Genomic DNA, 12,547 nt, shown 5'->3' with positions numbered 1-12,547 from the left:
CAATTTATGAGAACCCAAACGAAAAAACTACTAAATTAACAATAATGTTATTATAATGTTATTATTGTTAATTATAATAATTATAATAAACAATAATTATTATAACAATAATAATAATAATGAACAATAATGATAAAAAATTATGATAACAAACGACAACAATAACAGCGGTGCTTGCTGATTCGGCTATCTTGGGCAATAAACAATCGCTTATGAAAGTAGGAATTGTTTTTTTTAAGTTGCTGCGTTGGAATATGTTTCTCTTTAAATCGAATGGCCTTGATGATGCTCCTTCCCTCGCAATTAAATTTTGCTTTGATAGAATGTGTTTACTTACATTTCGTATGTACGTTGAACTTCTTTCGTACCATACGTAGCCAAGCCAACCATGCGAATCGGAAGTGTGACATGTACCAACAGCTTCATAGGTTACTCAATTTTATGTTGGCAAATTAGCACTATGCCCTTGCATAGAAAATAACATATTGTATAATGATGAACCTTATAATATTATACTTCCACTTATTGAACGGATCTTGGAAAAAAACCACATTGTTTGTATCCCAAACAAAAGCATGAAACAAAATCCTTGACGTAAGAACAAACACAATACACAAACCGCGACACGCTTCCTTGTGAAATAACCGAGCTAAAATCGTAAGCAACTTGCAGACGATATTGTGCCGTGCCAGACACGTGAACAATGCTTTTCCACAATGCAGAGGGAGGGAGAGAACAAAAACACACCTAGGCTGGACGGACACCTTTCCGGTTCAAAATAACACAATTCAGACTCCACTAAACTGTTGAAGCGGCCAGAGTAAACTCTTCAGCTTATGTGGCGCTAAGTCTTAAATGGGAACAAGGTGAGCGCGGTTGGTTTTGTCTGCGACTGGGAACCAGCGAACATGAAATCTCCCCCCCCCCCCCGTGAGGCCGTGTCCTGTCTACCCTTGGTCTTCCAGTACCGTAATGAAGCTAGACTTTAACAAGTCTATATTAGTTTTTTTTTATTGTTCGTCACAAAGTAAATCATTGTTTTCAAGTCATGAGTTCAACATTTATGTTTTGTTTGACCAAAAAAAAATGTTCCTTGTTGGCAGTGGATAATTAGAAAAGTCTTTGAGTAATCATTAACACCGCTGTGAAACGGAGAATAAAAATATGACACCACACTGTTGCCAGTGATGGCCCTTCTTTATGGCAGAGAGAGAGAAGGCAGAAACAAATTGCAACCTTCTTCTTGGTTCTTTCGGTAAAGTCACGTAGAAGGGAAGTAACAAAACAATAAAAATAAAACATAATAAAACAATTCTCACGACGTTTCGGCCACAACGCAAGCAGCCATCCTCAGGCGAGGCGAGGATGGCTGCTTGCGTTGTGGCCGAAACGTCGTGAGAATTGTTTTATTATGTTTTATTTTTATTGTTTTGTTACTTCCCTTCTACGTGACTTTACCGAAAGAACCAAGAAGATGAATCCCTGCAGTCACGAAAGCTTTAAATCGAAATTTAAATTGCAACCTTACACTCTGGGGCTTTGAGAAACTGAAAGTTAATCGAGATTTAAATATGCATGCGAGTCGTTTACTGTTAGTAGAAATTTAAATATTTTTTTATACGGCAGTAAAAATTGAACGTTTATTTATAAATCAAAAGAAAAATTCAGACAGGCTTCCGAATTATTCTGTAAACAATTTAACTTAATTGTTTTTTTTCCTGGACGTTTCTGGTTTCCTGCAAATTGCCTGCGCTGAGAGCTTTCGAGGTCACTCTGCCTCTTAGTGACAGGGCCGATTGACACTGGGCGGCAGAGCGCACATGAAATAGTTGAACTTTTATTTTTGAACACACACACACACAAAGGTATGGGGTTGAAAAATATTCGAGGCCAAGGCGCCAAGGGTTGAGCTCTTACGATATCAGCTAAAGCTTTTTAGTGTACATCGTGCGAATGGCATTGTTGCATTAGTCCTTTGCTTACTTTGCTCAGTTGACAATGTGTATTTTCAGCAATCCACTGCTGTGAGAGTGAACAATGTCTCGCATAATTGATAATGCAGACCACCCAGTCTGAACATCTGCGCCGACGAGTGATGCACGGTGTGGTGATCCGCAGAGCCCATCTTTTAAGAAAGCTTCCTTTGTTGTGTGCATACAGATGTGTGTGCGTGCCTGTGTGTTGTGGGGCGCGGTCGAACAGTAGTTTCGTGTGCTATGCGCTACGATCCAGGCGACTTGAGTTCGATTCCCAGCCATGGCTAATATCATTAGCAAGCAGGTTCACCACTCAACTTGGGCCTTCCTTATTTGACTCGGCCTTAAATGTTGCACGTGGTGTGCTGCATAAACATCAGCACCTGGGGGGGGAGGGGGGGGACGATCCTGTTGGCTCTGTCATCCCCCCCCCCCACCTTCTGCACCTTACCGGCCTGAATAGGTGCTCGCTAAGAAGCACTTTTACCCACCAATCTGCATGATTATACAAGGGAACTGTGTTGTGTCTTCTTGGTTCTTTTGGTAAAGTCACGTAGAAGGAGAAATAATAAAGTAATAAAAATGAAACATAATAAAAAAAAATATTATTTTATTATTTCCCTTCTACGTGACTTTACCGAAAGAACCAAGAAGATGAATCCCTGCAGTCACGAAAGCTTTACATCTAAATGTGTTGTTGTGTTTTCGTGGCTATTATATGCGAGGCGAGTTGCAACTCGGTCTCATTGGAGACGTCGCCCGAACCTCCGGCAATCGTCCGGTATCGGTGACGAGAAGCGGAGATTCGTCAACTTTTGTGCTGGGCATGGACACGTGATTCCCCGTGCCCAGCACACGACATCCGGTATGCCTCTCGCTGTGGTCGTGCATTAGACTCCAAAGTGTCTACTCCAGTCAAATTTAAGCGATCTGGACAATGTTGAGAAATCGGAGGAGGAAACCCCCTTCAAGCAAACAACCGAGGATAACCTTCTTGCGTTGCTACTTCTCCGTGGTACAGAACAACTACTCGATGGCAGGACATCCTTCAGCCAGGGCTTTATACACTCGCACACTCTTTCAAAGCCCCCTTTAAAGCCACGCACATGTGGTACAATGAAACCCCTGCACGGACCCCCCCCCCCCCAAAGAAGAATAAAAGGTTATATTTTTTGGTATCTGGCAGCTGGCCACGTGGCCAACTCTGGATCTAATTATTCAGAGGTAGTTGGCGATATCACTTCAATTACGCACATGTGTGTCATGTGGGGGCCCATGTTGCATGCTTATACTGTATACATTAATGATGGAGTGGAACTAATCATCATCCCCCCCCCCACCCTGAGCCTGTAGATTTTAATTAAATGAACGCAATGCAGGGCCACGAATCTATTTTACAATTGATTACTTTTGATTTTAGAACTGCGGCGGATGGTCACGCCTCGAGGGTGGCTGCAGGGGCGGCCGTGAAGTCGTTTCGTGCAACAACAAAAAAAGATGATCATCGTAATCGGCCGTGATCCATCCACTGCTGGATGACAAGGCTTTCTTAAGCCGTTGCTGTCTCTCGTCGTCCGGCGATACCATTCTCCGTGTTGGCTCTTACACACAAGCCGGTGTCCATCGCTCCATCTCCACGATGGACATCCTTCTCCCAGGCTCGTTTTCCTCCTTTGGCTGCCGCTCATTCGTTTGTCTCGACCGACCGGCCATCGTCCTTTCGAGCGAGACGCGTTCTGCCCATTCCCACTTATTTGTTGCAGTTGTCACTTTGATGCCTCCTAACCGGTGTCGGCTCTCTGATACACATCTTCATCTTTCTGTCTTCCTCAGCATTATTCGTGCATATCTCCATGTTATTTGTGCACGTTTCAGATTTTGTTCCATTTTTCTTGGTCCAATGGCCATAGTTATGATGTTAAAACTTTCATTACGTATTTTGCTGCTGCTTTTCATTATTAAGGAATCATTATTGTTGATAGAATGCCCTTCATGCCAGGACATCGTTAGAGTAACTTACATCCTATGAGCAAATTCATATCGCATCATTTATTAAATATTCTAAAGGCACATCTAGTGGCAGCGGTTCCTATGCGTCACAAAGTAACCCAGCACATGGTCGAGAAGTGGGTCTTAGTCTGCCAGTAAGGGGCGATGGTTGCTGCTGTTTGTAATCCCAATTGAGCAATGTTTAAGTACAACATGTAACATAAAACACAAGTATCTGTTCTCTGTGTCAGATTTAATAATCGTATTATTTTTTTAAATTTACACATCCTTCTTTGACTCTTAATTTTATTTTAACGCATCTATGAGTGTGTCTGTGCAGTCGGTATCACAGCAGTGAGCGCACTGCGCTCCGAACCCGGTGACCCGAATCAAATTCCCACTCACAGCCAACGCCACTGACGATCATCGGAACCGGTTCTGGGCCTCCCCTAGGTTCACTCGTCCTCAAATGAGTACCTGGTGCGGTGTGTACACATCGCCACCTCCGGGAGACGAAGGCGGCCCGGCATGGCACTGGCCACCCACCCCCCCCTCCTGTGCCTTGCTGGCCTTCGTGGTTGCTCGCTTAGCAGCACTTTCCTCAAAAGCCTGCTCGGGCTGTGTGGGGGATCTTTGTCTCTTTAGAAATTCCATTGCTTTTCTCGGGGTTCATATTCGTTGGGTCTTTCGGTAAAGTCGCGTAGAAAGTCACGTAGATAGTGACTTTACCGAAAGACCCAAAGAATATGAATTCCTGCAGTCACGAAAGCTTTAAGTCGAGATTTTTTTCGTGGGGTTATTCGGTAGAAAAAAAAATCCTCCCCTACTCATCAGTCACTACACTGGACACACCTCACCGAGCACTGTCCATCCGTTCTCTAGAAGAAGAAGAGAGAAAAAAAATTCAACAAAAGTGACAGCTGGGGGAATTTCTCAGAATTTTACGGGTGCTTTCATGGGGGGGGGGGGGTGAGGGGGATGGCGAGGGAGGGCCTGTGCTCAGGGGTGGCGGTGCTGGCTGTTACAAGCTTAACCATGGTCACAGAACAAATTTTGCAGTTTGCTTACGTTCTTTCGGTCGCCCTTGTTGGCCTCCCTTGCCTGGAGGATGCGGCGAGTTTCCACGCACGCTGCCGAGTGGAACAGCTTAAGCTATTTACAAAACAGACAAAGCAAGCGCCATCAAAGTAAAAACTATATATTATTTGTCAGCGCATCGCACAGACTCGCGCACGAGGCCGAAGCGACGGTGCGGATTTCTGAACATCGCCGGTGATACATCTTTCCGTTGCCCTTGGCTTTGAAAATGTTTGTCAAGAGCTTGTCGGAGTTTAACTTAATCTGTAGGTAAACCAAAAAAGTTTCTTCAACCCTGATACCTGCCTCTAGCCACCCGGCAGTATAAATGGGTAACGGCACACAAAGTTGGTCCATGAACGGCAGGTCGCACGTGGCGGGAAAAAGTGTGGGTCGTCTTAGACGAGGTGTGGAAGAGTAGGCCAAAATAACCCCCCCGCCCCCCCCCCCCCGAGGATGAGGGGCTGTGCAGAGCTCCCTCTCGCGAAGGGAAGGCCCTTCTGGCATGAGCAAAGCAATTGCAAGGCTGCGCCATATTGTATGCAGATCATGAGAAAGGTATAAATAGATCTTCTTGTTTCTAGACTTTGCTGTCGTTTGATGCGCCGTTTAACGTTTTTTTTGGGGGGGAGGTGCGTTAATGTCAGCAGAACCTTTGCGTTTGTATAGCTTTTGGTCGGTAACAAACCCCCCACCCCACCCCACCCCTCGGTTTACATGTGCACTTTGTTCCTTGATGTAAGCTTGTTGGACATGAGTGATTTATCGGGCGCTCATTTATTTTCTGTGCGCAACTGTTGTGGCACGCTTCGGAGGCGAGAGGAGCATTATGCCGGCCACCTTTTGTCGCTCATTGCAACGAAGGTTTTTGTAGCCAGGTGTGCTACCAACAACACCGCGTCTATGGTGGTATACCACGCCGGTTCACACCGCACAGACTCACTGTGCTCCAGTGGTGTGTGTTGGTCTCTTGCAGTTGTTACTTCCCTCCCACAGCGGGCTTCGTTAAGCTTAAAGTCACCCAATTTAGATCGGAGAATCTGCACCGTTATTAAACTATTTGGCCACGGCTGCTGCTGCTGCTTTACACATTGGTGAACAACATTGTCTTAATAAAAGAAAACTGGAGGTAAATCGGTGATGTGTGGAGGCAATTGCCCATTTTTTCATAGCACACGTACCAAGTGTAAATGTTGAATTCACAAATGTAGAAAGGTGAAAGTGTAATTGTTGCCAGCAGGGGGGAGTGCACCAAAATCCGCTGTTGGACTGAAATACGAGCCAGCATCTCTGCTTCCCTGCCTTGTTGAATTATGGCCAAATAATGCCCATAAACCTGCATGGCATGAGGAGGCCCTAACGCAGCAGTGGATTGACAAAAGGGCAGGACGGGGACACGTGTAACGCACACGTTACCTTCACACACTTTTAGAAAAATTAATCCATAAACTTCCTCAAATGCCTTTATTCTATTTTGCCGTGACTTATTACAGCCATTTTTTTAATAGTTGGCATGGCAACGGGACGACTCGTCATGCGGCAATCCATACGGTCACCTACAGGCACTCAACGGCTCATCCCGCCTGCCCATGTGGTGGGCACGTGCGTGTAACGTGCACGCAGAAGACGTGTACATGCCCGGACACACGTGCGCACTGGATGCACTCCGCGCAGATAGAGCCTCAGAAATGTGGAATGCGGTCAGACCTGAAGCCAAGCAGAACGCTCATCGAGTCGTGGGGGGGGAGCGGGGGGGGGGGGGTTTAGGGTGTCACCGCCAAACAATTCCCAGGGGGCCCTCCCTCTTGAGAGCGCACATCTTAATAGCGCGCATCAACCCCACAACCACGGCGGCAACCACCTCATCCTCCTCGGACAGAGAAGGCGGCACAATTAGGGCTTTTCGCCACACTCGTTCATCACGGAGAGTCAACAGACAGCTCTCGGGTGACCGATGTCCTCGCGTTCACAAAGAAAGCGTCGCGCCGTCCGTGAAAAGCTAACGGGACGCGCTCGCTCAATGCGTCGCGTTTTTCGCCCCGCAAATTCGAAATGAATTGGTGCGGGGCCACCCTACCGCGTGGCTCTCTCCGTACGTTGGCGAGAGCGGGGCCGGGGGCTGCGCGCGTGGCGTTGTGTGGCGGCGGCTCGCGCTGTCACTCAAAGCCGTTCGTCGCTCACAACTGTTGTCAATGGGGCTGACCACAGGTTTGTTAGCGATCTCGCAACTTGTGGTGTCATTATTTTGTTTTATGTTGAAGACTCGGTCGACCAGAATGACCGTTTGGTGTCGTGCGTGGAACCTACTTGCGGTGTTCAACCAACCACACTGCGGGTCAAAGTGTTTCGCTCTCTGATTCTTGGCTCCCACCACTCCACACCGGAATTTCCTCCCATCGTCTCATCGCTATCACCCAGGTTCTTTTAACCTTGCTCAAATCCACAACGTACAAACGCTCATCTATTATAGCGGCATTCGTGTCGTTTGTTGCTAGCCATTTGGCAATTTGGGGCTTTTTGGGCCTTTTCAGCCCTGTCCTCAGCTTCTGTGATACAACAACAACGAAAATCCATGCCCTTTAATGCCAACGTGGGAGAACTGGGTATGGACCGTGTTCTATTTTTTTTTAAATGCCAGTTTGGATTGCAGCCCCATATAACTCGGGCTTCTGGATAAATGAGATCACACCCCCCCCCCCCCCCCCCGTGAAGGCTTCTCACTAAAATCACCGCCACCTCCAGAAGGTTTCACAAAAGCCTCTCTCACTCATTCCGCTGCGGGATTAACGATCGGTGGTGTCACAGTGGCTTCCCGATGTTGCCAAAGGCGTTCTGTCAACGCGCACCTCACTTTTTGGACGGTAGACTCTTTTTTTTTGTTGCGCGGCGCAACCTTCCCGTGAAACGTCGAGCATTTTGAGGCATTCGAAACATTTAACATTTTAGCATTTGAAAGAAACCATTCCACCCACCCCCCCCCCCCCCTTGTTTAGGTTGATGGTGAATAGTGTCAAGAGGTAATCTCTTGACACAACGACATCCACCTTCTGTTTGGGGCCACTGAGTGCATGTGGGATCTCATGCACGCATGTGTACCTAGGGCTTTATATTTGTTAAGGCGTACAGAAAGCATGATATCAACGGGCCCTTTTTGTCAGTATCCAGGATATAACTGCTCGACCTGAGCTGTAGGTTTTCTGATACTTGCATTGTGTTTGTGCTGTTCGCCTATTGGCGTTCTCTGGTTTAACACTGGTGGTGAGACACGGTCATAAAGAAGGCTTTCACTGGTGTAGGCCAATCCGTTTAAACGACAATGCATTTCTCATCGCAGAATGTTTTGCCATAAGTATGTGTGGCTAATCCAACTTTTGATGCCTCGCAAAAGGTGTCGTAGTTGCTGTTTGAACATCTTAACACCTATTCTTGGTTCTTTCGGTAAAGTCACGTAGAAGGGAAACAATAAAATTATAAAAATATAAACCAATAAAATAATACTTTTATTTTTGAGTTCTTTCTGTAAAGTCACGTAGAATGGAATAATAAAATAATAAAAATAAAACATAATAAAATAATTCTCGACAGACCTGTTCTCCACCTGAAGACGGATGCTTGCGTTGTGGCCGAAACGTCGTGAGAATTATTGTATTGTTTTATTTTTATTATTTTATTATTTCCCTTCTACGTGACTTTACCGAACGAACCAAGAATATGAATCCCTGCAGTCACGAAAGCTTAAAATCAAAATCTTAACACCTGTTTTATTGCCAGAGAGTAAAACCTATTCTTATTGTTTCATTGGGAAAGCATTATACCATCGCGCCCGATGACAAACGCATTCAATCGGTGTGTATTACCAGCCGTGGTAACGATCAGAAGAAACATTGACACTGATAAACAAAATGGGGAGGGGGGGGGGAGAAGTTGAAAAGTGCATGAATAACCGTGAAGATCCATAATAGAGGTTTTTTGGGTTGGAGCGCGTTAATATATAAACGTGTCGTTAAAACCCGACACCACCCGGCACAGCCAACTAGTAAGGGTTGTCACATGAACAGAACGTGCCAATTCGTCACTAGTACAGCACACCGGTGTGTTGGAGAGCCAAGCTACAACATTCACAATCTGATTACGACGATGAAGCTAGTTGTTATTACTGTCAAAACGTCATACTCAGATTGTAAATGTCGTGGCTTGGCTCTCCAACACACCGGTTAGTGCTGTACTAGTATAGTACACTATACACTACACTATACACTACTATACACTACACTAAACACTACACTACTACACACTATACACTACACTACACTACTATACACTACACTACACACTAGTGCTATACTAGTGACGAATTGGCATGTTCTGCTTACGTGACGACCCTTACTAAATGTCTGTGGCGGGTTTTAACGATACATTTACGCGACCTAACCCCCCAAAAAAACCGCATGAATGATGTTGGTCACAGAAGCTCTACTACGTGTCAAGCTGACCGTGACGACCTATGAATGCTTGGACTTACATCCGAGAGGACCGAAACAGGACGGCCCCATAACATCTCATCGGGTGTTAGAATGGTAAATCGGCTTTGGCAGACACTCGTGGAGAGAAGGCGAGAGGGGATGGCTGTCGGAGGACCGCGGTGGCGGCCAGGGGAGAGTGCGCTCCCACAGACGTGGCGCGGTTGAGATGAGCCTCATGTGCAGCAGTGGCGTGGATTGTGGCGTCGCGCGTGGAGATCGGTGGTGCGTGTGGATCGGTGGGGATCGGTAGTGCGAGGGGATCGGTGGTGCATGGTGGGAAGCTTTCATCCAGCAGTGCATAGACAATGGCTGATGACTATAAGATGCATTAGAGAAATCTTAAGAGGACCCATAGTGCACCGGTGGGATTCCTAATGCTCGGTCACTGCCCAGTCAGGCTTACACCATGAAATGTTTTTAAATTGTATTAAAACTAATTCCCCCCATCCTGCCCCTACTTTAATTCCTTTACCTGTTTTTCTGTTTTGTCTTTGGCTTTTTGGGCCCCTTTTTGCGTCAATATTCAACTCTCAGAGCAGCCATTATTCTGAACTTTGCGGATTAGATTCGCATCTTGAAAAACAGCTGCTACCTCCCCTAGCCCCTACTCCACATTTTTGGTTTAGGAGACATCCACGATTTAGTTTTTTACTAAAATTAAAATTAACATTTGCCAACGTGTGAATTGGACCTCATCTACATTGGAAGAAACTTATTTTCCTGTCACGAAGTCCAGTCTGACAATCGCAGCACTTGAGTATTTTTTGGTTTAATCACACGGTCAAGTAAAAGGCTCATTTTGAGCAGAAGCAATTGGGAATCTGGTATTAATTCTCAACTATGTATGTAACCTAAAATATTTGACATAGGTCAAAAAAAGAAATAAATTATGACCAAAATATGTTCACCATGCTTAAGCTCATGGGGTTTTCACCATTTAGAAACGCTCTTATAATTCCTCCATTTTTTGTTGTGTTGACGATTTGGAATAGTATTGTAAAAATTAAAAACATAACGTGTAAATGCAAAGGGGTAGGTGGGGCGTGGGTGACACCGAGGTATTTTTTTTGGAAGGGGGGCCCTGGGGGTGAGTGGGGGGGGTATTTAAAACATTTCCAATTTACGAGCATTTCCCAGCTTGTTTCAAATCGCCATCTGCTTTGTTCACCCGTCGCACACCGTTCAGTAGCTTTTGTGATGATGTCACCGCATTCTGCCATTCTGACCGACATTCCCTTTCTTAGCTGCCCGGCTGCGGGCACGCAGTCTGGTGACCTGTACATCAACCCCTGTGTAAGCCACTGTGGGTGCCCGTTGCTGCCAGCTATGCGTCGGCATACGTGTGCGTGTGATGTATGTACGTGTGTGTACGCATGTTTCCCCACTTCCCCACCTCTTGCCATCTGCTGGCACGCTTTCACAAATACAGGGGGGCGATGCCAAAATTAACTCGCACGGAAAGCTCTGCTGCGAGTCAACAAACCGGCTGTTGAAACACTCAGTTATGTGCAAGAGATGAAAAAACAACAATTATAGCGGTCACTTGAATTAGACTTTAATTTTGTGTTTGCTCTGTAATCTGGCAGCGGTGCGAGACGGCGTGGGCCAGGCAATGACCTGCGAAGTTCTGCGTAGCCGTAATTTGCGCTGAAGTCTAGTTCCAGTAGCGATGACCGTTACCCTTCGATATGCAGTTTAATTGCACCGAGCGCTCAGCAGGAAACTAGCAAGAGCAACGAAATATGTTTTCCCCCCAGAAATCTCGGCGGTGTTTTGCGAGTTTGTCGAGTTTCGTCGTCCTTCCTCTTTATTTTTATGGTGGCTTTGTTGTTGAGGCAAACGTGGCTGGATGCCGACAACAACGCAATTGTCAGCCGTGGCTTCACAAAAAGGGCCCTTTTGAGCCGAATTCAGGGAGGGAGGGGGGGCTGGCGCATGGGCAGTCTTCGTGATGACTTTTCAGAGCTGGTGTTTGGGCATCGCCAAGCTGATAACATCTCTCGTCTATTGCCGTGATGCCTTAAGCCCCTCTGCCCGACGATCTACGCTCTTAAGAGCGGTGGATAAATTCCTGGAAGAGCCATCGCATCTGAGCGATGCTGTCTGAGAAAGGGTGCCGTGTAAGAAGAGTTGCGATTTAAGGGTGCTGCGCGATTGTAGCCTGCACGTTAGATGCAGGCCCAGTTTGTATTTATGGTCGATTAAAGATGAATTAGCCGTCTGTAAAACCAAACTGCGGTACAATTGAGTGTGCGTTATCTTTAAAGGCAATTGCAAACAATGCAATTGAGGCCTTTACAATTTAACTCGAGTCTGCTGTAATTGTAATCAATGATTGTTTTTAAAAGTGCATTTCTCTCGCTTGAATTCGCTTTCCAGCTGTCTGTGTTCTGTCCATATATTAAAAACAATAAAGTGTCTCTGGGTTGTTGCTGGATTGACAAAAAACATACTTTTTTTTGCAACGGATGCAACCCAAGCGTGGTTACCTTGTCCTGATGTTCTCCTATGTAAGCCCGAGCTGTATATCATTGCTCTGGTCACAAAAGGCTCATTGAAGTCTCTTCTATTCTGCATTCCAGCTAATGCATACCAGCTCGGGAGGATAAAGACGGAGGCCTCCACAGAGCATTTTGCCCTGCCAGTAAATAACCAGCCTTTTGCGTCTGCATGCCAAAACGCCAGTGTGTGTGCGCATCCAAGTCACACAAAACCCCGCAGTATTTAAACAGATGCACCCCTTGCGAAGAGTGGCAGGCGACCGTGTGTCCGCTGGCGTGGGGAGCTGAAGTGCAGCGGTTAGGGCACCGCTCCGAACCGAGTTCGATTCCCACCGACGGCCACCGGTGATGACTTTCTGAACTGGTCCTTGGCATCCCCTAGGTCGACTTGGCCTCTAATGTGTAAACATCGCTACGGGGCGTGGTGCTGGCCACCCAACCTCCTGGTGCATCATGCCGACCGTAATAGGTGCTCGCGAAC

General features: G+C 46.3%; 1 protein-coding gene across 2 annotated transcripts in view; it reads left to right on the top strand.

Annotated features, from left to right (window-relative positions):
* Window positions 1-12,547, top strand: part of LAMC1 (laminin subunit gamma 1) — a 115,412-nt gene that overhangs the window by 48,276 nt on the left and 54,589 nt on the right. The gene's annotated exons all lie outside the window — the stretch shown is intronic.

The sequence above is a fragment of the Lampetra planeri genome, chromosome 20 (genome assembly GCF_965212315.1).
Source record: "Lampetra planeri chromosome 20, kcLamPlan1.2.h2, whole genome shotgun sequence".
NCBI lineage: Eukaryota > Metazoa > Chordata > Hyperoartia > Petromyzontiformes > Petromyzontidae > Lampetra > Lampetra planeri.
This window is presented reverse-complemented; position numbering and strand designations above follow the sequence as displayed.